The sequence below is a fragment of the Megalopta genalis genome, unplaced genomic scaffold (assembly GCF_051020955.1).
Source record: "Megalopta genalis isolate 19385.01 unplaced genomic scaffold, iyMegGena1_principal scaffold0026, whole genome shotgun sequence".
Classification (NCBI taxonomy): Eukaryota; Metazoa; Arthropoda; class Insecta; order Hymenoptera; family Halictidae; genus Megalopta; species Megalopta genalis.
The window spans coordinates 972,637-999,298 of record NW_027476096.1 but is presented as its reverse complement, the minus strand read 5'-3'; the positions used below and the strand labels follow the sequence as shown (position 1 = coordinate 999,298).

The window sequence follows — 26,662 nt, the reverse complement described above, 5'->3', positions numbered from 1 at the left end:
ATGTTACACGATGCGAAAATCGTGCGATTAAAGCGGCAACTGTCGTGTCTCAAAATAATGTTTACATAAACATACTGTAATATTAGCATTTAGAACTTTTGAGAAAATATCACTTGCTTTGGATAGTCTAAAATCATACATAGAAACAACTGTAAATCAAAATTATTGTTATGAAATCTGTTTACGAAGTATTTTTAATAATCAAAGACAATTCTAAGAAATCGAATGCAATTATTTTACTATTTTTTCTCAAATACATTATGCACATTAAGCATTTGAATAATTAGTTATTTTAGCCCCGTGAAATTATTACAATTGCAGACATAAAATTTTTACCCCACAAAGTGACTATTAACAGAATTTGAACAATTCATTAATTGAACAATTAAACGATTTTAAGTCGCTATAATATGATTACAAATTCGTGTGGAAATATCGTTGTTACGTGACACGATAGTTGTCGCTTTACGATCTTTGCATCGTGTAACATGTATGTCGCATCGTACCCGGGTGATTCCGAGTCAAACCGAATACAGCCGATATTGAAGTGGACCCTCTTCATGGCTAATCTCACTCCTCCCTTGGCCTGATCCAGTGTGTGTGTTCCATTTATATCTTTGAGTAGGGCTTGGAATTAACCAAGCACGCCCATGAGGATCGCGACGACTACGCCTTCTGATTCACGTCGCGCGTCCCGCTCCTCGTGGTCGTCTTCTTCGACACGGAGTACACTAATGTCTCCCTAATTGACGCTCATGTTGTATACAAAAATGGACAATTTGGGAAGAGGAATTACCATTATTCGAGCCTTGAAACTCGTTTCCATAGTTATCTATTGTCAACAATTATAAAAATGAGCTGCAAGACTTGAATAATCGTATCTTCTCTTCCCAAATTGTCCACTTTTGTGCACAATCTGAGCGTCAATTAGGGAGACATTACTATACATACATCAGGTGCGTGTGCCTGTTGCGTTGTGTGTATGTGTGTGTGTGTGTGTGTGCGTAATTTAATCTTCATCGGAGAGCGAGATACGTGACGGAACTAAGGAGGTGGAGCCCTCGCGATCCTCATGTTGCGTGCTGGTCAATTCTGAGCCCTGTACATATACAGGGTATCCCAAAAATGTCTCGCAATCCGGAAATGGGGGGTTGTTGAGATCATTTGAAGTAACTTTTTTCTTAGCGAAAATACAATCCGCTACTTTGTTTACGAAGTTAGTTACTTAATTATTAACGAATAAGGAAAAAGTTTATTTTCACTAAGGAAAAAATTATTTCAAATGATCTCAGGAACCCCCATTTCTGAATTTTGAAACAATTTTGGGATACCCTGTATAATTATAGACACGGCTTTACATAGTTTTCTTGAAGTGAAGGCAATCACGTACATGACGTCGCAGTGGACTCGATGTATAGCTATGTTAGTACGATATATCTGAAATTTCGAAAGGGACACACCGATGTTATAAATGTGTTGAGAGAATTGTTTTAATATTCGACATTAATGAATATGCGAAAATGTTTAATTTTTTGGAAAGGAAATTCAATTAATCAAATATGAAATATTATATTTAGCTAATACCCAGATTGTGAGTAATGAAATACTTACTGATGGAAATATACGTTCACACTGTTGAATACTTAATCGATTCCCTTCTATATCGACAAGATAGTGACTTGAATGGGATAGATGGTGTGGATGAGGTTCGAGAAAGATCTATAATGAACAGAGGTAGATCGTACAGCGAAAAGGAGTTAGAAAGTTAAGTTGTAGATACGTTATTTATTGTTCAAACAAGCCAAGGATTGTTAAGAGAGAGTTTATAGAATATAGATTTCTGGTTAATAGTTATAAAACCACGAAAAAGTGTTTGTTATTATACTAAATCTAACACCCAACACTATTTTGATTCACTTTGCAGCTTTTGAAATATTCCGTACGCATCATCGGTTTACAAAATGTTCACGATGATGTATAATGTCTAAGTTTCGAACATGAAGTCTGACTGGCCTGATGCCATATCAGCCATTTCGAGTGATTATCTTTTTATTCTGCGCCAAGTCACGTAAGTCCATGGCACTATCAGTCTCCGAAACGATGCGTTGTGCGGTGGCGCAGATCTCCAGATCGCGCAGCTGCTCACGCTGGATGCGGAGCACACCATAATAGCCTCTCTGATGAATCCTCAACGGGCCTCGGACGAAACGTTCCTTCAATCCTCCATCATTTGCAGCGCCATAAAATTTCTTATTGCTGTATCCACCAAGTATCTTCTTAAATGTCCCGCATCCACACTAGAACATACATAGGATAAGAATTCCAATTACCGAGGTTGTCCAGAATACTGTCATATAAAGCTGGATTCAGCAAACGAGTGACATAACTGTGAATAATGTATATGTTCTGAATTATGTAGTAGATAAGTACCTCAGACAGAATGGGAGAAGAATGTGGCCTTCTTCATAGATTTGAGAGCAGCGACTCGGTAGATAGAGGCAAACTATGGGATGAGGAAAAGAGGAAAGAGCGAAGAACTAAAGAAGAGAATAAAGGAGACCTATAGGGAGACAAGATACAGTAATTTCTCTCTAATTCGCGCTCAGATTGCATACAAAAGTGGACAATTTGGGAAGAGGAGGTACGATTATTCGAGTCTTGCGGCTCCGTTTTTATAATTACCGATTGTCAACAACTACTAAAAATCGTGTCTTCTATTCTTGAATTGTCCATTTTTGTGCGCAATCTGAGCGCGAATTAGGGAAAATTACTGTACAAGGTAAGAGTAGGAGATAACAAAGGGAAAGGCTTACCGTTATACATATATCGGTTCTGACTGAAACAGTTATGGAGAACCAAAAATATTTTATAACAGTTATAAGGTATATCGATAACCGATATTTTATCGGTTCTATAACTGTTACTTTTCGGTTCTGGATTTCCGTTCAGGATTTCGATTCTGGATTTCGGTTATGCATTTCGACTGTGTATTTCAGTTATATTTTGAATATATTTTACGTTTAGATAATATATTAGGTCTACCGGAAAGTTCTGTCCGTTTTTTAATTGAAATATAACACAATTTTCATACATTTAATAATATTTATTGTAGAATATACTTTCCATCGTTACTTATGACTTCTTGCCAGCGTGATGGCAACTTGTAAATGCCATTTTTAAAAAATGATTTATTTTTAGAAGCGAAGAACTCAACTAGTGCTTGGTTGACATCAGCTTCAATTTTGAATTTTTTTTCCTGTAAAAAGTTTTGGAAAGAGAGAAACAAGTGATAATCGAAGGGTGCTAGGTCTGGGGAGTATGGTGGATGCGACAGAATTTCCCAGCCTAGCACTGCGAATTTCTGACGAGTCGCCAAAGCAGCATGTGGTCTGGCATTATCATCGGTAGCCATGTTTTCACGATCGCGTCTCACTTAATAATGACATGAGACATCTTTGTTTCAGTTTATTTAGGAGAGTACATGTGTGTAAATGCAATGATAAAGAGAGATAGTCATATATGTCCCAAATCAACATGTACATATGGATTGAAACTTGAAGTGACACTATCGGACAGAACTTTCCGGTAGACCTAATACATGCAATATACATTTTACTTCTACAGTGCCCAAACATTTACGCACAAGTTTTCAGTTACTTATAAATGTATATATATTATATGTGTATCAACTTATAATTAGATTGTGGATTTTATTCATTTGTGGGAAAATGTATAGATGAAACAGAGTAATTGATAGAAACTAAAAATGTGTGTGGGGATATGTTAAGTATAACTTATTAAAATTATTTAAGGACGAAAAATAAGATTGCACTTGGTTCCTACGTCTTGCAATTGATGCTTAATTTTGAAAGGAACCAAAGCCAGATAGCCTGACGCTATTTTGCTTTCGGTCAATTTATGATAGAATCATAGGTTCGCGTAGCCTCTTAAGGTTGTAGTTCCTGTCGACGAACAAACCCCAGATGGTCTCGGATATCTCGAAGTTATGCGGATACTTTATGAGACGCATTCATTGACACATGTTTAAAGTCGCACCTTGTCAATATTACAAAGATTTCAGAATCCATACTTTTAATCCCTAAAGCAAAACACAATGTATTTGTTACGTGAAATAGAATTAGAGCCGACATCTATAACTGAAACTCAGAATCGAAAAATAACAATTATAGAACTGGAAATGGATATAAGCCAGAACTGATATTCCTTATAAGAGTTATGATAACATTTCGGTTCTCCAGAACTGTTTTAAGAACCGGAACCGATATCATAACTGTTTAAACCCCTGCCTTGAACAATTAAAGCAAGGATACCTGATGATTCTACATTTGTTCAATATTTTTATATTGAGATGTGGGGGAGTGTATGACGAAAGGATGAAGAGGCAAGTAGGGATCGGAAGGGAAAGAATTTTGACTCTGTTCTATGCAGGCGATGTGTAATATGGACGCTGGTGGGGTACGGAGCGGAGGTATAGGGGTAGAAGGAACAACAGGAAGTGGACATAATTCACAGTCAATAATTCTGGTCCTCGGAATGGTGAACAGGGGCGTGGAATTTTGAGGAAAGCCTGAGAACAGGAAAAGGAGGATGTTTGACGAAAGTATGCTAAGAACATGTCAAGGAAAGAGAAAGAAGGAGAAGTTGGGAAAAGTGCTATGAAGAGAGAAGGAGGTATCCTGAAGATTGGAAGCTCAACAACACAACGGAAGGTGAAGGAGTAGGTGGAAGCAGTACAAGTAGCAAACAGATAGAGAAAATGGAAGGAGACAAAGACAGATGGAGGAAAGATGTGAAGATGAAAGGGTGGGAATAACTGAGGCACATTAAATGGTACAAATAAATAAAAGAGGAGAGCGCTCCTAAATACCTGAAGGAGAAGTGCGGTGAAAAGAGAACTAAGAGAATGGCAATATCCAGACTGGGGGACGAGGTAAGAGAAGGAAAATACTAGTTAAAGGAGGAGGAAAGAGAATACAGGAGATGCGGAAGAGAAGAGAAAACGTGAGGTCACTTTTGGGAAGGCACAAGGTGACATATGCGCAGGGAGTCCTGCACAGTGGCGTGGACATTGTGGACATTGAACATTGTAATTCTGAACTACGATGGCGAAGGCGCGACGCGGAACCTCTGCGTCATGATTGCAACCGTGATTGCACTGTTGATGATCCCGAAGGATGACAGGAAAATGTGGCAAGAATGATGAGAGGAAAAGGGGAAGGCGTGGATGAAGTGCATGGAGAAGAGGAGAGGAAGACTGGAGGAAGGGACGGGAATATAAGGAATAAGAGAGACAGGGGGTTTGGAGGCCGGGTAGTGAAGAGGGAAGCAAAAGAAAAGTCAATAGAAAACCAAATTCATTATTATAATAGTATTAATAGTTAGTAATAGTTCAATAGTTTAATAATAATATAATTTTAAATTCGTTTTATAAATTATTGTATTTTATATGAGAATATAATAATAATATAATATATTATATATATTCTATTCTACTTTATTTTATTTTATTTTATTGTGTGACAAATGAGGTATGATGACTGGACTACCTGTAATCCGTCAGAAAACCAATAAAATTCATTATCATGCTGAATGTGTCAGTAACTGGGACTCTTACCCTAATTGCCAGTCACAAATTGTTATGGTCTTGAACGATTTTCTCGCTGCGTCTGTGCTATCGTTCTCCGTTCTTTTCACTTCGAACAAACAATTAATAATTGTTTCAAACAAATAACTGTTTATATTCAGCTTAGTCACAGTAAAGTGGATTTCTTGATTGTAGCCTGAAACTACAAAATAATAAGCAATATTTAAATACAGGTATCGCTTATGGGGGAGTTTTCCTAGAATGTCGTTGTTGTGTGGATTATTTTTTTAATAAGTTGGTATGATTGAGTAATAGAATGATGTGAGAGAAGTGAGAGGCGATTTGACATGGGCTTATCTTTTAATAGCATATTTAATAATGTAATAAAATATTGTTATCAACAGTTTTGAATATTTGAATTTAGCATAAAGTATGTATTGCTATACTTAATTAAGATTCTACAGAATTATAAAGAAATATGGTGTAATTTTATACCATAAAGTATCTGAAAATTGAGTCGATATTTTATTGAGCTTTTTTATAAATCGCTAAGTTTTTGAAATAATCGATAATTTTGGGTTCGTGTAACTCTCATTCAATACTGATAAGTATTACTTAAAATAACATAATAATCAAAAATAACTTACGATAATATTAATAATGATAATAATTATTGCATCGGATACTTCGATGTATCCACGAAGTATCTATGTTTATTAAGAACGTTACATATAATGTATTTTGAAAGTGTTAACTTTTTCCTTCGGTGTTCTTTTTTATCTTGTTGAATTTGTTATATTATTTTGAGTTGTATTCTCCTTTCCTTACCTATCTGTTATACTATTGGCTAATAGTTCGTTAATTTCTAGTTTCTTTAAATAACACTTCAGTTTCAAAATTTTCGAATTTAGTAATTCGTTTCAGCACCTACAAGGCTTCAAAATTGGTGATGAATTGGAACATATACAATACATTTGTTTTAATACTTACGAGATGCAGTGGCGAAAATGACCGAAGTTTTGTTCAAAATTAATATCTCCAATTTTGCGGTGAAACAACTATAACAAAGTAACAGCATGATTTTAGCTGGGTAGTTTTGCCGAATATAATGTAGAACGTTACTGTTATTTGAAAAATTGTGAATCCTTCCACAATAAAATTATACTTGTTTGATAAATATATATATAATCACTCCTAATCACTCTAATCACTCCTAATTTCAAGCTTTAATTCTTCTTTAATTTTAAGCTCCTAATTCTGTTGCCAGTTAGGACTATGTCAGGCAATTAATTTTTCTTATATGTATTTCAAAGTAATATTTTTCCTTCTTTTCTCATGACGTTGTATGAAGGTCAAGTTCCATTCGATCAGGTAATTTTGCAAGAATGTTGAGACATAGCATCGGACAGTCTTTTCGTTCAAACAAGTCAACTTTTAATGTTGTTACCAAGTTTATGAATGTGATACGCAGAATATAGATCTACAGAGTATCCCGAAATTATGGTACTTCCGGTAAGGGATTCCTGAGGTCATTTGAAATAACTTTTCCCTTAGTGCAAATGCAACCCGCGGCTTCGTTTACGAGTTATTAACAAAAAAGAATGACCAATGAGAGGCGAGTGACCTACAAGGCTAACGAGCGGACAAAGTCCAATTCTGTTCATCGGCTCGATCGCCACGCACCAGCTGATCTCGCCTCTCATTGATCACTGTTTTTCGTTAATGACTTCCAAACAAAACCGCGGATTGCATTTTCGCTAAGGAAGAAGTTACTTCAAATGACCTGAAGAACTCCTCATTTCCCGAAAGTAACATAATTTTGGTATACTCTGTGCAGTAAATGAGTGAATGAAGTTTGCGGTATAAAAAGTGTCCTAAACTTTTTTTGCTTACATGATTCATTTTTAAGATATTTTTATTTGGAAATTTTTCTTAGTTTTGTTCAGTTCCGATTTATTCAAAGGATCATATATATTTCTCTGTCGTAAGATACTAAAATGTGATATTGGCTATAAATGTAAAGAACATTTATGTAATTTTGAGGTTAATATAAAATATTATATGTACTTACAAGTAATAAGTAGAAGAACGGTACTAATAAGATTAACACCAATATTACTTTACTTTACTACTCGATACAACCAATTGATGAATGGGACAAAATGCAGTTATTGCAAATAATAAATACAGTTATATTCTTATAGCACATTTATATAGCATATATATTCATGTAGCATATCTGAAACTAAAATGAAACTAAAATTAGATAGGTCGTTTAGTATTTTCGTTATCTTCTAAATAAAAGTGTTCCATTCATGGCAGTACTCCCTCAATGTCACCAAAATCATATATCGAAAGTAATTATTTCTTCTATTATACTTTTTCCATTTAGTCAATACTGAAAGGATTAAATGTACTATGTTTTAAGTGGGTCAGGGATTGAAAATAAAATTTCGCCAAGGACACCGATGTCAAAGAGTTAAATAGTCTTTATTTACAAACGAACTAGTTTAAATCACAAACGCAGCGCACAACTCTCGATACAATAATAGATATATTTATATATATATATATATATATATATATAATTCGCCTTCTTATTTTCATATTTTTGTTTCATTTCTCTGGATTGCTCGCCATAATCATCGACCACGAAACAGCGCGGTCAAACGAAACGCGTACGTAAAGTTTCCGTGTCGAGAATATGTATCGATTCGCCATTCCCCGTTTATCTTTCTTTATCTCGGTGCTTTTACCGGCCATTTTTACGGAAACGTGAACTTACGGGTCTAACAATTATCAGCCGCTTTTATGTACTGTATACGTCAATGACTTCTGGCTCCTATAATGTACAAATCCAAGAACTTCAACTTTCAAACATATTTAAAATTTCGTATTTATATACACGTATAACGCATGTAGATGCATTAAATTTTGGTCTTTTCATCACATTGTTTTTATTCTTTTTGTTACTTTATTCTAACGACAACGATAACGGGGTTCTTCATCCCAAAACACACGAGTGTGAAAATATTGAATTATGAATGTCGGGAAGTCTGGGAGTCACGTTTACTCACGCGTTACGCGGTACAAAAATTACTTCCAAGTGAATTTTTATTATTAACGGTAAATATGATTACTAAATGTAGTTCCTCTTAAATACGTATATTGCCACTATCTGTTTCATGCGACCTCATCGAAATTATAACGATACTCGTTTCGTAACTCATAACGATTTTACGGAGTTCTATGCTCGAAAATTTCTGATGCAGACGTCGCAAAGATTTCTTACAGGATCGTAACATTTGAAGCGATGTGTCTATAAATGTGCTTAGTGCTCTATGCTATCGTAAGAAAAATAATTTCAAGATCAATCTTTACAGTTTAGATCTACGTATTGGAGTTACTGAAAGTTACAGATTTCAAATAGCGAAAGAGACAAACAAATCAAACTGTTTCCCTTTCAGGGTTGTTTTTCTGTTGGTCAACGTTGCACCCAGCGTATCCAGAAACATTAGCTAGATTCCAGACCGAAGGAGTGGGAGGCAGATAACGTGTGGCGACGACCCTAGTCGATTCGCATCGTGCAGCGTCACGTTACCTACCCCCATTCTTTCGGCTTGATTTTTCTGGCTGCGCTGGTTACAGCGAACAAATCATTCTTTGTTTCACAAAGAAATTTGACTTTGTTACAAAGTCGTTATAAAACTTTGCTACAAAGAAATATTCGAATAAGATTTCTTTTGGAAAATTATTTAGCTTTCGCTATCCGAATTAATAATTCACCGAATTAAATCATTTTTGGACTTCTTAATTTTGAGAAGGACTTACTAATTGTCGTATAATACGCGATCGGATGTATGAAATTATTTGCTCGATATACAATTCAATAAATGTTCTCCATTTTCTGACAAGGATTTGTCATCTCCGTGAATTCTCGTATATTAATCGATAATTCATGGCGAAAGCTTTCTGGAAATCTGGCGGCCGTAGATTATTGTACTTAACTCAATTCGAAGTACAATTCGGTGGCTATGATTTACGATGCTTAATACTTTCAAATCAAATGATATACCTGTATATAAAATATTCGCAATACATTGTACAATAGTATTAGGTTAACGTATAAAAGAAGAAGTTCGCAGGTGGAACGTTTGAAGGACGCCGTGCATCTTGCGTGACGCTACTTATGTATATAAGTAAATAAGTATAGTCGTCACACGACAAGAAGGCACCTTTGTGCTTGTATTCCCCATCTTACTAGCTGCCTCATTACCGCAGCTATCGGTCGCTATTGGCCGACGGCGATCTTCGTCACCGTTTTCGGCCAGTAGCGGCAGATAGCTGCGGCAGTGGGGCAGCTAGTAAGAGGGGGAATGTAAACACGAGGATGCCTTCTTTGTCGCGATGAGGACTATAGGTGCTTGCTTGCTTACTTAGATGCATCGAACATTTCCATCGTGATAAAAATGGCGGCGTTAGACGTATAGTATGGCGGATAAATGGTTAATCTGTAGTCTTCAAGAGCTAACCAGCCGATGAACGTTTGCCCGCGGCAATCGTCGACGATGATGACGGGAATCGCAGCGATAACGACAACGATGTTATCAGAATAAATAAATGCTATTAATACGATAATGAAGGTGACGTCACGCCGGATTTTCAAAAGAGGAAACAAGCTGTTCGAGCAGAACACGGCGTGACGTTACGAGCTCCTCATCATTTCTCATCTGTTTCCATCGCCGTCTTATTTCGTCTCTTTAAACTGTGTAACCGTAGTGATATGTGATAATAATAATAATAAGAATTCATGAGATTAGCGATAATTATGATTCAGCATTGGCGACGTCTGGGTTCGGTTGTCTGGTCCCCAAACGCGGACGTCGCCCATGTTTTCCTGCCGTGGTAACTTCTAATCGTAAGAAAACTCGAACCTCTACCTACAAAGTCAAAAAGTCAAAAGGACCGATAAAATGTGTAAAAGGCTCTGTGGTCGGTCGGACGTGTGTGTCCTTCGGTAGTTGTGTTAGAAACATGTTTACGTGTGTTTTTGCGTGTGCGTGCGAGTCGGGTGTATACGTTTTTTTTGTACAGAGTACTCTGGATACAGCACACGTCGCTCCCCTGATACCGTACCGCGCTAATTCTTAATGAGCCTTTTCCCATCTCTTTCTCTCTCTCTCTCTCCCTCTTTCCCTCTCTTTATCTCTCCCCCCCTCTCATCACTGTCTCATTTTTCTCGTTTCGCCGTGTCCAGCTCAATTAGCATCGCTATCGACGCTACCCTCCTCCTTCTTCCCGTCCTTGCCTTTTTTTAAAGCCTCATGATATGTATGTATGTATCTGCTATCTAGGAAAGTCAGTGAATGTGTGCCTTTTTGCTACGTTTTGCAGTGTCCTCCTTTTCTGGATGCGTTCCACGACGCATAGGTGTATTGTACAATACATACAGGGTGTTCTGAAATTTCTGTTCCGCTCGGAAATGCGAGATTTCTGAGGTCATTTGAAGCAACTGTTTCCTTTTAGTGAAAATGTTCCTCGCGGTTTCGTTAACGAGTTATTAATGGAGGGCACGGACCAATCGGAGTGCGAGTACAGTGGACGAATAGCGCGGCGATAGCGAGCGCGACACAGCATCGGCCGTGAAGGCGTGGCATCTGCGATGCTCGCTCTCTCATTGGTCAATGTTATTCGTTAATAACTCGTTAGCTAAGCCACGGAGAACATTTTCGCCAAAGAAATATTTTCTTCAAATGACTTTAAGTATCAATCCTTTCCACGTGTAATGGAAGATTTCGGACACCCTGTATATGCGGGGGCTTGGGATCCGATCGTCTCTCTTGTCTTTTTAACACCTCTTACCGTCGAGTAAGTGTTCCACTTTGCGGAACAATGGAACATTTCCAGGAATTATACATATGTGACGTGATGCAGGACTACTCGATTTCCTTTTCTTTCTCTAGTTTTCTTCGATTGCATTCACCGTTTCTTCTTAGGTTCGCGTTTTCTCTACGAGTTTATCAGCGACAGTGGACGTTCTTTGTTCTAGATTTTCGTACCGTACCGTACATTGTATAGCTTGTTTTCAGGGCTTTTAGCACAATTCTGTCGTACGCAGGTTGCAAACTTCAATTTGCAATCAGCTTGTAATTTCTTGCCAGTGTTTTGTATTTTATGCGTTTGTGTTGGGAAATTACGTATTCGTACATGTTCATTGATGTAACTCATGGAAATATACTTTCTGTATAATTTCGTATAATTTTTTAAGTATTATAGATGATCATGCGTAACGAAACGTTGAGTTCACAACGCGATCGCCTCTTGGATGATCAAACTTGTATTTAAGAACAACGATAAACTTTCCTATCCTGCCTTAAGTATTACAGGATGTCGTTCCATTAAATTACTCTTGTAGCGTTTGTTGTTTTCAACTACGTAGAACTAATTAACTATTTGTTATTTAAGAACATCGTGACCCACGTTTGGAGTCACATAGAATGCCTTCTTTTCATACTACATCAACTCGAGGAGAAATTCGTGCAATAACAATGATACCTTCTATTCTTGAATGATTTCAAATATGTTGCCCCTTTCTGCTATATCTTATAGCAAGCCTAGGCGAGTCATTTCAGTCGCGAGCCACAAGCTCCCACCACCAGTCGTTCTCTACCTCCCCTACTCCACGTCGCAAGCGATGGTGAGTGTGGGAGGGATGTCTGAAAGCGCATAGTGGGGACAAACTACGGAGCACGTAAGAGGGGGAAGGAGTCACATTTAGCTCACGAGCCGCGACTCGCCTAGGCAAGTCTTACAGCTTCAATTTTTCTTGGCTGACGATCTCTTGATATTACAAGGAAATGATAAACTCAAGCAAAGTCTTCTGTAGTTAATATACATAATAACATAAGTTCTTAACATGTAGTAGCATAATAATAGTTGTGTATTTCATTATAAAATGTTTACGAATATTCGTATACAATATATTCAGGAAAATAAAAATATATAAAACAATTATCCCATTCGGTGTTAAAAGTACAAGTAAAGAACGCGGAGTAATTCCTTCGAACAAGTTTGTTAAAGATTCTCTACTTACAATTCGTTAACAATATTAATATGAAAAGTTGAAATAAAGTACGAATATTTTTAACTTTATAAACTTTTTCAACTCTGTTCATCTTATTTCAGAATTTTAACACAATGGAAACCAGAAAAGATTTTTCTGAATGTGGATAGCACTCTGAGCTTCGAAATTTTTAAAGTGAAGAAGTTTTCATCTGGTGGACGTACGATGTTTTTTTAAACATCCTTCTCTTAGAATTGTCATAATTTTGTCAACAAAACGAATTTAGGCATAAAATTTTGGAAAAATATTTTCAAGCTACCATATTTTGAAATAATACAATGAAAAAATTGCTTTTGCCTGCCATGCTATCATATGAGGTGAAACTTTTTTGAAAGTTGCCATAATTTTGAATATTTCGCAATAATGAATACTCTGTTTGCAATGGAAGCAAAATTGTACAATATTTCTATGTAATATGATGATTAAATAATCACAAAAAATATTGAACGCGAGATGTAATTTATCAATACTTAGTTGCGATACTAGTGAACACTATGAATTATCGATGAAAAAGTTTCATGTTCGCCCGCTTTACCAAATTGCAGAGAATTCTACGCATTTTTAAAAAATCCTGCATATTTGCAGTTCCACATAATCTGAAGTGATTAAAGTATCACAAAATTTCGATTTCAGCACAAACAATTTCAATCAGAAATTCGAGGATCAGTTTCACCATTTTGCTAAGACATGTGTAATTCTTACTGTAATCACTGTACTTCGTTCAACGACAATTAGCATAAAATATAAACAGCTGCACACGAGTGACGCGTAATCAGAATTACAATTTTCAGTCCTTTTTGTATGAGACTACTCTGCATGCAAGGGCCCTCGACGAGGGTCCTTCCGTCGTCCCTGAGCATCGTCGTGTAACAGTAACTCAGATGCAGCTGTAGCATCGGTCACGTGAACGTTCTGTTTACATTTTGCGCCAGTCCTCGTTGAACGTAGTATAGCCTGTAGATTTAGATGCCATTTTTATCAAAAAGATTTTGACATCTTTTTGACAAAAAAATTTAGATACCGTTTTTGACAAAAATTATTAGGTCAAACGCAAAATAATAAAGATACTAAAAGCATTTGAGAATATTCTTATACGCGCACAGTGCACAATTTTTCGAAATGATTAAAATAAAGAATATATTCTCATTAGGCATTAATTTCTGAAAATTAACTTAGACATTTTTTATTTTCCACAAAAATTTGCAGTCTAGTGATCACATTCGTTTTGCATCGTTTTCAAAAGTTTCTAAATAAAAGGATCATAATGTCATTTAAGGAAACGAGAAAGAAAATAATAGTGCTGAGATATAACACGTAAAAATATTCTTTTAAGGTTTTCTAAAACTTTTTTTCCTTTGCAGGTTAGCGTGCTCTCTATCGAAAATTTTTTTAATTTTTCATTTCATCGTTTCGCGCACGTACTCGGGCTTTTTTCACGGTACTTTTCTGCAGCTTTCAACGGCCCGTTATCTTGTTTTTCGTTTGAACGCGAAAGATTGCGCGCTTTTACCCTGTGAATAATTACCAGATACCAACGCACAGCAGAAAGAGGAACGTCGGCTCGTGTTTCCTTTCACTATACGGTTTCATTAACGATGAATAAATTTATTCACAAGCAAATTCTTCAGAGCGTAAATCCGTGGAATGATTTCGCTTTCGTCAACGAACCTACCATTGAGAATTTTCACGACGACGGAAACGTTCCCATGGTTTCCGACTCTAGCTCTGCACAATGTTCGATTAGATTGAAAATAAACAGCCATTCTAACGATTACGTACACGCACAATCAATAAAATATTCATTCTTGTTCTCCAAAAAAGGTGAATTGATTTAAAAGATTTATTAAACCAGGGGTGTCAAACTCGCGGCCCGCGGGCCGCATGCGGCCCGAGATGAACATTTTTGCGGCCCAGTCAATATATCCGACGCAAAGTAAAGATAAAATAGAAATGTGAATTAGGAACGAAACCAGCATACAAAATTATAATATACTTTATTTATAAACTATACGGATCACACACATTTTAAATTGTACGCGCGAAAATATAAAATTCTAATTGGCTGAAATGGAGTCCGTTTCACACTAAGGCTTAGTCTCGCGGGCCGCGAGTTTGACACCCTTGTATTAAACAATTTTGGTGGAATTTTTAGTGCTGTAGTACTTTTAAAAGAATTCTTCGATTGTATATTTTCTTTATTTTGTGCCATTGAAGCTTTGTCAGATATATGACTTCGTATATAACACATGCCATATAACATCACATACAGGACGTCCCACTTAAGTCGAAACTGTAAAAAATTTCGTAAACGCGTGATTAAAGAAACAAGCTGACACCCATCTTTTAGTACTTTGAGCAGCGATTCAAATAGCATTACTAGCTTTTTTCATGAGCAAGCATTTTCAAAATCATTTCCAGGTCATCTTGTCTTTTTGATGGTCAACCTATATTTTGTATTTCGGAATCATATTCTACGTAGAAAAATACACAAATTTTGTTTGCAACATTTTTCTGCGAGTTCAATGTTTTTTAAGATGTTTGACTGGTTTTTCAAGTTTATTTCAATGTTAACCCTCGCACAGTCGAGGCCGTGTCACCGTTGACTCAGAACTTGAGCGTAACGAAGAAGCAGCAACATAAAGTTTTGCATTTTTTTAACAAACTCGACCCCTTCTCATATTTTGTCAAAAATGACTAGATCAAGAAACAAAACTGTAGAAACAGTAAACAGAGTCTGAGGATATTTTTGTATTATATATACCTTATTGAAGTCATTAAAAGAGGAAAGACATTTTTATCGGACTCACGTTTCTTGCAATTAACTTGGATAATTTTTATTCTGTAAAAAAATCCGCAGTTTAGTTACCAGAGAACATCCTGTACCAAAAAGTTAGGAGCGAAACAAGTATAGTAAACATTCACCTATAGGTCCGAAATGACCCGATGTTGGCTCGCCGCGTCGCTCATTTACGTCGGCCGTTCGAAGGTTAATTTTGTTTGTCTATTAAAATGGCAGCGTTATTTTCTTCTTAAAGATATTTTATAACAAATGCTCGAAACTTTCACCTTCAACTTCTGAACATTCGTTTAATAGAAGACTGATGAATAGATAACAAGGTTCTTCTTTTGATATGAAGGCACGCAGTTATAATTCGTTCTTTCATTTCTTCTGGATCGTTATATACCTTTTCCTTAAGGTAATCCCATAAGAAATAATCGAGTGATGTTAGATCGAGTGACCTTGCTGACCAAGAAAGTGAACTAACTCGATGTAAATAAGCGAAATATGTAAATGTGCGTATAATGAGCCGGGCAATCGTCGTACTGAATCCACATCTTTTGTCTACTTGTTGGGCTTCCATCTTCAATTAGCATTGGCAGCCCAAGATTCAGGGTCTTTTGACATTTTTCTCTACGAAGAGTTAATATAACGAGATGTTTCTCTTATTAAAGTAAAATTGGACAGGTAGCGACATCTGTGCTTGTGCGTTTTTTAAATTCATTCCTTGTGTCGTGCAGTATAAGTATTTCTACGTTTTTATATAAGCAGTTTATTTCACTTCTTTCATTACAGCTCTCAGATATACAAGTTATTGTATCCGGCTGTATTATGAGCAATATACATTTTAGTTTTTGTGTATCTACTTGTGATCTCATTCAATTCGAAGCATCTAACGTCGTATCTTTAAATGTTGTAAAAAATATTGAATCTACAGAAAAATGTTTCGAACAAAGGTTGTGCGCGTTTTTTCACGTAGAATACGATTTCGAGATACACAATGTAGGTTTCAGATAGAAAAAAAAACAAGATGGCCTTGTAATGACCTTGTAATTACTTTGACAACGCCTGCGGAAGAATGTATTTCTAAGTTGCGCGTCTCTACGAAATATTTTACAATCTCAACTTAAACGGGATACCCTGTATATGACTGACGTAATTTTATGATTACACTTGAAGCTCAAGTTTTATTACAATATTTCAAATAAACGATCTTATGTTAGGATCCGTGATGAACTTGAAGAAAATTAGGAAAGTAACCGCTGTAATAAATCTTGTCTGTTCTATTTTCGAATTATGGAGTAAATCGTTTCGATTTTGTGCGAGTTTTTGGAGCGATTTGTTTCTGTGATAATTAACTTCCCTTCTTTTCCTTCTTCTTCTCTCACTCACACACACTCTCCACCCCTCTCTCAGCATCCAGATTCTACAATTCCGTCAATTACGTCCATGTCAATTATGTTTGATTCGGTTTTCCAGGAAATGTATTCCATTTACGTTGTTGAACTTGTTTGTCGATCCTCGAGCAGATTTATTCATCGTTGACGGAACAATGTATCGGTATAAGCTTGTGAGTGCATACAGCGACACAGTGTGATTGCCTCTTCCAGTTCCGTGTGCCTTGGGGGCGGCCGAATAGACAATGAAATTGAAAACCGGCAGGAATTCGCATTCGCAGCCCGTTTTTATGTATTACTTTTGCTTTATCTTGAATCGAGTGGATCTCGGGACTCGTGGTGGGTCGATCCTTCATCGAATAAAGACGTTAATGACTCGTATTCTTCGTTTCAAAATGTTCTGTACACATCTGTTTCTTTAGGTCAGTGCTCGATATACTCCGGAACGCAACATTGGGATCCGCCTCCTGATTACCGTCCCATTACCTCGCTCCCCACTTTGTTTCCATCGACTGTGAGCGGGTGGAAGGAACGCGGGGAGCAAGACACTGCGGCGGTAAGCCGTTGGAAGCATCGCGGGGAGTGAGACGCTGCGGCGATAGTCAGGAGGCGGAGCCCAATGCTGCGTTCCAAAGTATTCCGAGCACTGCATTAGACCACGGTGTAGGAAGGAGAGGTGGACCGGCTACGGTTACCCCACCAAAAAATCTCTGCGACGGTAAAAGTTTACTTCCATGAGATCCCGCGAGAGGACCGCACACAAGCACGCGCAATAGAAACTCTCACCAATGGTACGAAAATTCCACCAGAGCACCTAGCGGACTATATCAGAAGCAAATCTTTAAGGTCGCAGGAGTAGGGATGAAGTCGGTCCACCACTTCTTCTTTACACCGTGCTTTAGACTTTAACGTTTGCAGCAATGACTTTTAACCGATGTACGTTACTTTATAAAACGGATCTCTATATTTGATATATAGAACCATGTATCAATGTGTTTGTAGCAGTTGCTGGCTGAAGACATATACAGGGAATATATTGGAAACTGAAGTGCATTGAAGTTATGCAACCTATAGGATACAGCATATTACTGCAGGAATTTTAATCGATGTATTACGAGCGGCTTCATTTTAATGTCTTCAAAAACAAGTTTGTATCGCATCAATAACAATGTCTCAGCCAACATTATTTTGGCCGACACTTATTTCGCCGACAATATTAATTCTGTGACTGCAAGGAAGAACGCCGTAAGCCACATGTTTTCACTTCTGAGATATTATTGTTTAAAGTTCTGATCATCAATGATTTAGGATAAGTGTAGATATTACTGCGGTTTCTCAATGAAGGCGAACTTTTACAAAGAAAATAAGACCTTTTACACCAATAAATTGACAATTTGAGCTATACCTATTATTCTTTAACTTGAATATTTATTTTTGTCAAATTATTGGATCTCTGTAAAGACAAATTTCATTAAATAGCGTAATGTGCATATATTACTGCGATTATGTATCTATTACTGCGAGCCAAATACTGCGGAAGTTTCAGTTACTGCGTGTCAAGGTTGACATAACCCATTTTCTCTTAAATGTACACACACGCACAGCTATAATTCCTAGGATCAAGATATTCTCACTGTAGCACTTTATAAATTAGGTATAGGTACTCTACGATCAAGCGTGTTCGCACTGGCTCATCGACAACTGCACTGTATAGATTAAGGTACGCAGTTCAGTAAAGGCACTGCAGTAATCTACATACATAGTAAAAAACTATGCGCCAAATACTGTGTTAGTGAATAATATTTGAGGATAGATGATAGTGACAGTGTATGTCGACTTTTTTATTAAAGTAATGATTACTTTATCTAAAAATAACGCTAAAATAAATAGTTTATTATTAATTACCAAAATATAAATGCCTTTCGAATCAGTGATCACAGCTGCCATTACGAGTATTTCATAAGGCTCAACGTTTTCATATGCTTCCAAATATTAAAACTCAATAAATGAATTAAAACTGCGATTGCTGTTACTTGCATATCATAAATTATCAATATTAAACATATAAAAAATTATAAGATCAATTTTTAGAAAGTTACAAAAATGTTAGATTTTATTACTTTTATAAAATACCACAGAGTACTTGGGGCGTCCGCAGTAATACCCACACTTACCCTAGTAGTGTATCAAATTGCATCATTGTTTTGAGTCTATATAATTTGTTTTCACTATGTCTTTTATCGACGAATAAGATCCTATATATTCGACGATAAAGATCCTATATGCTACAGTTCAATTAATGCGTTAATTTAAATCTTTAAAATTTGGGACTTGCAGCGATTTTCCTTATAGCCACAGAATTAACCGACATGATGAAATCACCGACAATGTTTACATCGACACTAGTTCCACCGGCTATGTTTACATCGACACACGTTCCACCGGCAATGTTTACACGACACACGTTTCAATGACATAGACTTCATGTTTACTTGCCATTGGTAATCATGACTACCAACATTATGTCAGTGATTTCACTATGTCGGTTAATAAATATTGTCGTCGTAATTAATGTCAGTGTCAAATGGTGCCGGTTAAAAGTTTTAAGACATTGCCGGTGATTTGATCCTTTCCAATTTGCATTTAATTGTTCGTAGTTAAAACCGTAACGGTTTTGAGCCGATTATGCTACCCCTCATTTTAATACACTAAAGCAACAGATTGAAACACTAAACAACATTTTGAAAACCGATGCTATAAATTTTTATGCAATTTGTTTCCAGTTGTGACATGCTTGGCCTTGTGAAACGTGGTACTTTACATTAAAAAGTGTGAAATATGCACAAAAATCAACTATATTTTGAAACCCTATTTATTATATTTCGATGATAAATATTATGTAGCGATTTCAAATACTTAGTTTTTTAAATTAAGTTTCTTTAGTTCAATCTCTAACGCGGTATTCTACACCACTGGAAAATGCAAAATTGATGTATGCACGCACTAAATCGATAAGAAAATGTATTCTTCTTTTGGGCGAATAAATGAAATTTCCAAATCTATTTACGTTCCCAGTACTAGTAGCATAAATTCCAGCATCTGGTTCAACAGTGTCATGCAGAAACGAGAATACATCGATTTTCCATGTTTGTATAATGTATCTTTATCGCTATATTTGTTTGCAAATGTATCCGATCGAATAACTAATACTTTTACATTATTCAACGTGTTACTGCCAGTTGCAGTAAGTAGAATAATGTTATGTACTCCCAGAGAAGCATTATTATAATATAATGTATTGAATTAAATAATATATTAAATTATTTTGTTGAAGAAGATTTATATTTGGAATAGGTGTACGCATTGGTGTTTGAAATGTACACTCCCTTAAAAAGGTATTAGGACACCTGCTGATTTAGTATAAATTGTAAATTCTCATTTAGTTTAGGTAATATTTTACGATTAGTATTAAGTTCTATGGCATCGTATTGTTATCGAAATACAATGCATGGAACCAAATGGAATCAGAAATAGTAGAAGGAGGTTATGTCAAACGGATGACAAAATTAGTCTACGACGTAATTAAAAAACGCGGTGGATATATCGACGAAAAGATTTTCTTTTCTTTTGTAATATTAACGTTATTTTTATTATAATGTAAGAAAATATATAGATATATTGTTACAGATTCATACAATTAACTTTGAAATAAATTGAAGGAATTATAACAACTTCCTGTCGGTTTCTCAAATTTATTTAATTTACTGTGAGTGTCCTAATAGAGTTTTGGAGGGAAGTGTACATAAGTATGTAGAATTGATCTTGCCTAAGCTAGACTTAATTCGAGATACCGTTTGAATCGGCGTTTATTTAACAATTTATTGCCTTGTGGATAAGTGTGCAAAAACGATCAAAAACGTATTCACATGTGCACATAATTTATTAGATTTAATTTCCTGTAATAAAGTAGCATATTAATAAATAAGGAAAAAGTGAACTTGTTCGGTACTTCGTTACACGTACAGAAGCAATATAATAAATTAATAAGTTAGTAATTTATCGTTCAGAAATAATGTTAATAGGTTACAAAAATTTATGAACGTTTTTATAAAACTATTTTGTCCAGTCGTATCGTGTTATAGGAGAAATATTAACAAAAATTTTAGCACACACTGCAGTCATAGGAATAATAATGCTATTTTTCTCCCGATACGTTTCCTCTAGCTGTATCAATTAATATTTGTCTATTTGTACACTTATAGTCCTCACGCAGCAAGAAGGTACCTTTGTGTTTACATTCCCCCACTAACTCCCCATCTGCCGCAGCTAGCAAGAGGAGGAATATAAACATAAAGGTGCCTTCTTGTCGCGTGAGGACTGTACATTAGATCATTGAAAAGATTCTAGTTTTCGATACGATGACGACGTGTTCATATGTTCGTCATTCGAAATATTAACAAATTGACTAGAAGAACTAATAAAAACCCATGTAACAGCTGTCATAGATAATATTGAAATGCACGAAAATGTATAAATTAACGTTGATTTAATTCTAAGCTAATAAGTTAAACAACATCCACAAAATATTTGTTTAGTTTTTTGAAAGACTATTTAGTATGCGAAACATAGCAAATGCATACAGTTCTAGACACTTTTGTGGCTATATCTGTGTCGTGTACAATTATGGTATTGAAGCGAGTAGGATATTGATCAATTGACCACACGCCAAATTGTGCGACAACATAATTGTTTGTCGTAGTGTGAGCTGTTTAAACTGTTGATGACAGTATTGTAAGATTGATGGTGCCGAAGGGGACGACTTCATACGATCTTTAGCTTCGAGCTGGCTCCTGGAAGGGCTGTGATTGTTAGGATGATTGATGCATTGCCGGGCAAGTTCGAACATCAAATATTACATCCATGAGAATCAGGTTTGAAGAGCGGGCATTAATTCTTTGAAGCTACATGTTAACCTCTTGCCGTATCATTTTCTTCGCAATTACAATGAATAAAGTAATTGTATCAATTACTGTGTCCATTAAAGTGATATACGAAGTTTCTGAGAAATTAAATAGTTTCTTTTTATCACTATCGCACCTCTTAAAACATCAAAATTATATGTTGATATTTTTTATGTAAGTACGAATTTGTTCATAATTGAAATATACAGGGTGTTCCAGCATCGATGGTACAACCGAAAAAGGGATGATTGTACATGAAAAAGTAAATCGTAAATAAAGAATAAAATTGTTTCAGTTCAGTCGAAGTTCTCGTTGTCGCGAAAATCGACTTTGAATATTAATATAATTCTAACGATTTTTGCATTAATAAAGTAAGTTTGTAACTAAATTACATGTATTATTTTCATTCAAACTCGCTCTAAATCCATAGACAGAAATGTGTGTAACACAGTACATTACTTATATTAGTATGATTTATAAGTGACATATGACTTCTATCGAGATTCATCCATCTAAACTATTCTAAATCATAGATACTGTCGGTAATGAAAGTATTCGAGCGTCCCTTAAAACTGAATAACTTTTTTAGAACTGGACTAAACGACTTGAATTCTTTTTAGATGATAAAGGGACCAGTCTATTAAACTATAACTAAAATGCTTCTTTTTAATGTTCCTATTGCTTGGAATGACCTTATTTTTTATTTGTTTACTCGTGTAGAATCATCCTCCACCCCCCAATTTGATTGTACCACAGATAGTGGGAGACCCTGTATAAAGAATACGAAATATTCAACGAAATATACAAAATAGTTTTCGTCGGAATTACTGCGCTCTTAAAAGTATGAAAAGTTAATTACTATGTATCAATTACACTGAGCCTTTTCTAATTACTGCGTGTCAATTTCTGTGCACTAATCTAGTTACTGCCTGTCAATTTCTGTTCACTGATCTAATTGCTGCGCTTCAATTACTGTAATCAGTTTTAGGTAATTAACGCAATTATAAATATGTAAGAACATGAAATATTCCATATTAAATAATTTAGCCTAAATTTATTATATATGTTTCAATATTTACGATATTATTCAAAAAAGGAAAGAAAATCGCGGGTAGCATAAGTATAGCCCTAATGCGACAAGAACGCACCAATGTGTTTACATATTCTTCCTCTTAGTAGCTGTCCCATTGCCGCAGCTAGTAAGAGGGGTAATGTGAACATAGAGGGTGCCTTCTTGTCGTGTGCGGACTATACACACATTATTTCAGGAGCAAAGAGAGTAAGGTTAGATGTAACACGTGGTGTGCTATGAGAGGGCTCGGTAATCAATACACGCATCGCAAAAGACATGAAAACTCACTCTTCAGTTACAGTGCACAGTAAAATAGGAACAAGAAGTAAATTTGTTTCAGTTACTGAATTACTTTAAATGAAAAAGTCAATCTACGAAGTTAATTATAATATTGTTTTTCCATAATTTAGATGAGTTTTATGAAATAATTTATTCTATCTTTTGAAAAGCATCGTTTTTATATATTTTTCATCTTTATTTTTAACATGTTTCTTAAGTTTTCTTTTAATAAGATCAAGGCAAGAACACATCAAACTATTATCAGAAATCAAAAAAATAGTTTCTCATTTTGTAGTTATTGAAAAGTTAATGTTCTGGTTCGGTTATAAAAATTACAGATCAAATTTTATTGAAAAAACTCAATTTCTTTAATTTAATAATGTTGTTTTTAAATATAAGTAAAATTATTGTAAGTGCATAGTAATCACGCGGGGGAGGGGGGGGGGCACAGTAATTGACACATCTATCCTAGAAGTTTTTTTTCTCTAATACTTTTTAAGAAGGAAAACAGAAAGTCAAGTCAAAAAATCAACACGTCAAAGTATGACAAGGGGTTAGCGACTATTATTGATAGGAAAAATTTATCCATCTGAAGAAAGAAGATTTAACAATATGCCTTCTATATTTAAAATTAAGTTATTCGATTTTACTCGGTGTGTATTAACGACAAAAGTCATTAAGTAAAACCACCATCGGATTCGGAATGAAATTCTCTCGTTACGAGATGACTGATCAAACAAGGCTATTTACAATACCAGTCTTGCGAGAATATCTTGGTATAATAGATGAATATACATAGATTTGCGATCTGTATAGAACTACGAATCTCAAATAGAATGTTCTAGTCTCGAAGTTTGAAACTGAATTTCTGTGATTAACGTTTCATTTCGTGACAATAAGTGTCTAACATTAAATTACCAGCGGATTAATTAGCAGAATTGTAAATTACTCCTACAGACTCTCATCAGTGAAATTATGAATAATCTGCATACCCTTCACATTTTTGGGTCTCGCACACATATACACAATGTTAGCGACATAATATAAGATAGAAATAAAATACATGAATTTAAGAACGAGTATTCAATAAATAATCTTTCACACATATTATATTTAGAAAAAATTGATTGACATGAAACATTGTCCTCATTTTCGTATTAAAAAAGAATAATTAGCGTTTTAACCATATCCAAGCAAAAAGCAATATGGTTTACCGTTCTAACATTCCAAATTCTAATTTTGTAGAACTATAAACCAAATAAAAAAATGTATCAAAACGGACATCAGTGAAATATTTCTTCCAAAGAGCGAATAGTACAAATCCGGCTACTGATGAAGCAATTAAGACCTTGCAATGTTAATCAAATTATTATATAACCGCAACATACATCAAATTTTTGAAGCGTAAATAATAATAGTAATATTTTTGATTACTTATAACGTTCAATTAATAAAGATCGAATTGCATTCATCGGATGAAAAATTCAGGTCGCGAGGTTGATTCAACGAAAGATATATACGTATGTAATAGGTATTACTACCGAGGTTTGTCTCTCGGCAGTAATTATTTAATATTCATCGCTTCTACGTCAGTGAACTGTCGAGTGTTTAAAAATATGTTATTGATCATCGAGACGCAGATATTCGAAGATTAAATGGCCAGAAGATTTACTGATGTGTATTGCTTTAATTCAGTCAGCTATAATATCGAATATGAAAGGTGATGATTCATTTTTATACATTGACCAATAAAAACTATGATTATCAATCGTAAGAATCTATGATGAATTATACCCACTACTTGAAAAGTATATAGATTTAACATTGAACTTTCTGAGTTCTAAACTCCGTGCTAATTTATAGCGATGGCAATATCGAATCTATTTAGACTCTTCCCAGTTTTTATTGTAATCTGTGCTAGGATTAAGAAATTTATTCAATCACGTCCTGTGAAAAAATCGTTACCAGTTTAACAACATTAAAACAAGAAGTCTGTAGCCGGTCATTTTGACCAACTTGATAGGTCACGAGTTGCCCTAACATTGTGTTTCTATTTTATTATTGCATTAGCTAATAAAATATCAATAATGCTTTTATCTAGAAGTAGATTCACACATATGTTTGTACTTTTTGTACCAGTTAGAGATTAAGATTAAAAAGATCAAACGTAGGCGAGAGATCTTTTGAAAAGAGCACATGTATCGAAAGGGACAATATAAATATTTTGAAGACAGGGGAACTAGTCAGAACAATTGCTCTTTTATTTTGCAAATGTGAATTAAAACCAGTAAAACCAAAATTCACATTTCTGCTCGCGGCAACAGATTGTAATGAACACATTCATCATTCTGACGACTCTCATGACAATGAATCATTGCAAATAATGGTAAATTTGTTATTAATGAAGATGAAACGGTTGCCTGATCCACCTAATATCATACATTCTCAATTTCTCCATTCGAGTTTCCATTGTGTTCTTTTTTCTGTTGAAACGATGTTATACAATTTATGAAATTGTATACCGTCTTCAGTTTGATGCTCATATCGAATTTTAAAAATATTAAAGAACCTTATGATGAGGAATACAATAAAATCTCCTACAAGAAATATATATAAGGTAACCAAAAAAGTTTGTGACACTTCGAGATTTTGCTATTATTAAACAGTAAAACGCACATTGTATAAGTTAAAAGTAAAATTCGTTTATCGAACTATTGTATAATTTAATTAGACAATCGATAAAATCGGAATAGAAATGTTGTTAGTTCCCTTTGAAAGAGTAACGGAAGCCAAATGTGACTACTTTTCTAGTAAAGTATTGTTTTATCTACTTCGCGTCTATCATTCCTGTGTATTAATAATAACATAATAATATCGCAGATCAGAGTTGTTCAACATCTTGTCGATACGGGCAGAGATTTTCAGCTCAGGGCAAACACGGATCGACGGTCTCTAGACCCCACTCCCGACGGTAACAGGACCCCTTCCTTAGCTAGGACTCCCCACCAGTAACGACACGTTATTGGCTGAAGACGGTGACAGAGGTCGACTGCTGGTTACGTCGAGATTGAGTGAAATAGAATGAGCATCGGATAAACGGCATATAACGGCAATGCGTGCGAGTGAGAGAAAAAGGATGGCATGAAAACGTGAACACTTCGCTCTTTTTTCTCACGTCCCCCACTCCGCTAAGATGTTTGCTCGTAGTAGATAGAGTAATGTATAATATAGTCGTTACCAGTATAGTAAATTCTCCCCAATTGTCCTTCAGCTTCTAAACAAAAATGGACAATTTGAGAAGAAGAGATACGATTATTCGAGCCTTACGGCTCGTTTTCATAGTTGCCTATTGCCAACAACTACAAAAACAAAGCGCAATGCTCGAATAACCGTATCCCCTCTTCCGAAGTTGTCTTTCTTTGTTTCTAAGCTGAAGGACAATTAGG

General features: G+C 35.4%; 1 protein-coding gene and 1 long non-coding RNA gene across 2 annotated transcripts in view; one reads left to right on the top strand and one right to left on the bottom strand.

Annotated features, from left to right (window-relative positions):
* LOC143260958 (cytochrome P450 6A1-like) overlaps nucleotides 1-26,662 on the top strand; it is a 338,865-nt gene that overhangs the window by 191,767 nt on the left and 120,436 nt on the right. The window lies entirely within an intron of this gene.
* Nucleotides 1,766-6,029, bottom strand: LOC143260954 (uncharacterized). Its single transcript, XR_013035234.1, has 2 exons — nucleotides 2,431-6,029; nucleotides 1,766-2,297 (listed from the first exon to the last, which is right to left on the bottom strand). It is a non-coding gene; the product is annotated as an uncharacterized LOC143260954 (long non-coding RNA).